Here is a 3,918-nt window from a genome sequence, read left to right as displayed (position 1 = left end):
TAATATTATATTATTTTAATCGTAATTTTTTAATAATAATACACATATCTCGTTTACAGTATAAACAAGATAATTATGAATGTATCTCTTTTTTTTTTCAAGATAAAATTCATTTTATTAAATAAAAATGAGTGGTCCAAAAAAGGACAGCATAACAAGAGAAAGGTTGGAACGATCCAACTTTAGCCATAATACATAATTCAATAGAAGAAAGAAAATCAAAAAGTAAAGTAAACCAAAAGGTAAAGTGAATAAAAGTGAAGGAGATCTCCAGGAAGAAAGGTCAAGAACGGTGTCGGTCTTCTCTCATGGCGTGGCGAACAGCATCAACCAATTGAAGAGGATGGCGTCTCTTATTCTCGAATAGCTTCTCGTTCCGGGTAATCCAAATCTGCTATAATACATTTGCTGTGAATTCTTTCTACTTTGTCGCATTGCTCACAAATTTCAGATTTTTGTCAAGCTCACTCCACCAAATCAATGGTTCTTTAATTAAAGTTGGAACAGGTAGATTAGTGATTCTCCAGGTCTCAATAGCGTCGGTGCACATCCAGAGGCAATGCGCAACTGTTTCAGGGAACCTGTTGCATCGCTGACATAATGGACTCACTGATGGAAGTCTTTCACTTAGCCTTTGTTGAACAGGTAGGCCTTTGTGCATAATTTTCCAAAGGAAATTTTTTATCTTGGGTTGGCATTTGATGCTCCAAATATCAGACCATAGTTGCTTATTTTGACACTGTTCTGACAAAAACTCTAGTGGGGGTGGAAGAATTGGAATGCTAGCTGGTACCCAGACGCTACTGAATAGCATCCATTTTTCTCCTTTAGCCAGGTAACCTCATCATCACCTTGTTGGATTTCAGTGTTTATGATTGCCTCTGCAATATCTGGTCTGAATAGTTCTTGTATTAGTATCTGGTTCCATGATTTGGTTGGTAAAAGTAGATCTGAAACCCATGTAGGATTGTGCTCTGAATTAGTCTCTGTATTAGGAGTAATAGACAGATAATCACGAACCCATGAATCTTCTCTTATTTTGATATCTGAACCGGTGCCTACCCTCCATAGGATACCTTTTTCCAAAACTTTTCTGCCCTCTACTACGCTCCTCCATCCCCAGGAAGGGTTGATTCCAACTTCTGCGTGGAGAAAATTGGAGTCTTTGAAATATTTACTTCGGTATACCCTAGAGATTAGAGAATTTGTTCTTGTAAGTAGTCGCCATCCTTGTTTGGCTAGTATTGCAAGGTTGAAAGCTTTAAGATCTTTGAAATTAAGACCCCTTGGCTCTTAGACCTACAAGTAATTCTCCACCCAATTCATTGCATCCTCCTTTCCGATCATTTTTGGCCCCACCAAAACTGCAATATGGCTCTTTGTACGTCTTCTATTAGTGTCTCTAGGAGTTTAAAGCAACTGAGAGTGTAAATAGGCACTGTTGTAGCCACCGCCTTAATAAGGATATCCCTTCCACTCGATGATAGTAGAGTCTGTTTCCAATGTTGCAGTTTCTGTAGCACTTTATCCTTGATGTAATTAAAGGTGGATTTTTTTTACCTCTGCACTACGGCGGCAAGCCCAAGTATCTATTCTGGTTACCCACGTGTGGAACGTGTAGTAATTCAGACAACATATCTCAGGTTTGGGTGGGCGTGTTCCTGCTAAAAAAGATTGAAGATTTGTCCAAGTTAACTGTTTGTCCACTAATCTCTTCATAGTTACTTAAGACCTTGAGTAAACTCTGGCAGTCCTTGATCGTAGCCTTACTGAACAAAATTGAATCATCTACAAAAAAAAAGTGGCTGACTTTAGGACATCTGCGATTTAGTCTCAACCCAGAAAAATCTAGGCTCTGTTCTCCTCTGTGGAGCAGATAGGATAGACCCTCTGCACAGAATAAAAAGAGATAGGGGAAAGAGGATCGCCTTGTCGCAATCCTCTACATGGTCTAAAATAACCATGAAGTGCACCATCCACAGTAACAGAGTAGGAAACCGTAGTCACCAGTTCCTTAATCCAATCCACCCACTTTTTACAAAAACCCAGTTTCTCGATCATGGTCCAGACAAAATTCAATTCAACCCGGTCATTCGCCTTGCTCATATCAAGTTTCAAAGCAAATTCATAATCTCCATATCTTTTATTCTTTAGAGAGTGCATAAATTCGTGGGCTATCAAAACATTGTCACTAATGAGTCTTCCTTTTATAAAAGCACTTTGTGAGTCACTAATAACCTTGTGCATAACTGGTTGCAATCTGTGAACAATTATATTTGAAATAATTTTATAAACAACAGTGCTAAGACTTATAGGCCTAATCTGTTTCAAAGACTTAGTATCATTCACCTTAGGGATTAGACAGATATTGGTATGATTGAAAGCTTTTAGTACTCTACCTCCACCAAAAAACTCTTGACAGCACAGAGCACATCTCCTTTGATAGTCTCCCGATAGCGTTGAAAGAATTTAGCCATGAAACCATCTTCACCCGGAGCTGAGAAAGAGTTAATTGAAAACACAGCTGATTTGACTTCTTTTTCTGAAATAGGCCTCACCAGAGTTCGGTTTATTGCTGCTGTTATTTTTCTAGGCATTCCTTGTAACTCTTCAGTAGGATCTTTAGGAAAGCTGGTTGAGAAAAGTTTTTCAAAATACCGTTGAGCGATTTTAGCAATGCCCACCGCATTCGATGTCGTCTCCCCATCCTCATCTCTAAGCTCTTTAATTTTGTTCCTTCTGTCCCTAGCCTGAAACTTGGAGTGGAAGAACTTCGTATTTTTATCCCCTCATTTTAGCCATTGTATTCGGATTTTTCTCTCCAGTATCTTTCCTCTTGCTCACAAGCTTCCTCAAGTTTAGCTTCTAAAATACGGATTGTTGCTCCATTTGCAAGCTGCCCTTTGTTTGTTTCGTCTGATATCTTCTCCTTAAGGCTCATAATTTTTTAATTTGAATTGGAATTAGAGGTTTTTTGCCACTCTACTAGCTTGTGCCTGCAAGATTTTAACTTCCCAGCCAACTTAAACATTGCTGACCCTACTACCTCGTGCCTCCAAGCTTGCTTGATTATATTGCCAAACTCTTCCTTCTCACACCATCGCTCTTGAAATCGAAATCTTCTTTTAGATCTCCTTTCCTTCTAGTGTGAGCATAATAACAATGCCCTATGGTCCGAACCTAAGTCATCTAGGTGTTTGATAAAGGCATCAGAAAATTCAGACCTCCATTACCCGTGTCGCATACTGATGAGAGAACTTCTGCGTGGTCTAGAAATTTGCGGATAAATCCTCGTTGCAAGTATAGTTTCTAAACCTTCAAAAGTCCTTTCATACAAACGTTTTGGTTGTCACAAGTAACAAACCCCTTTTAAAATTGATAACCGAGTATTTAAACATCGGGTCGTCTTCTCAAGGAATTGCAGGGAGGTATGTTCTTATTATTGGTTATGAGTTTGTAAATTGGGGAAATTTGGAGTTTGGGCAATAGGCACAGGCATATTTTCAAAGCAATAAAAATAAATAAATAACTGAAAAATAAACTCTTGGCAAGGTATTAGAACTGGAAATCCTGTCCTTGTTATCCTTATCAGATGTGATGAGAATTGGATTTTAATCCCACTTAGTTAAGTCAAGTGGACTAATTAGCTTGATTCTCAAGTCCTAGTCAACTCCTGTGGAGAGACTAGTGTTTAGAGCAATCCTAGCTAAAGCAAAATCTGCCAATTTCAACCACTCCTGAGTTTGACAACTCAAGTGTTACCAATTACTTGACCAAAGCCAAAAGGAAGAAAAATATCTAAATTAAATTAAAAGCATCAATATAAGCAAAGCAATCTTAAATCTGAAAATACCTCGAATTGCATTAACAAAAGAAATTAAATCTGGCATAGATGTTCATAAATTAAATTGAGAAAAT

Source organism: Arachis ipaensis, chromosome B08, assembly GCF_000816755.2.
Source record: "Arachis ipaensis cultivar K30076 chromosome B08, Araip1.1, whole genome shotgun sequence".
Classification (NCBI taxonomy): Eukaryota; Viridiplantae; Streptophyta; class Magnoliopsida; order Fabales; family Fabaceae; genus Arachis; species Arachis ipaensis.
Note: the sequence above shows the minus strand (reverse complement) of the source record.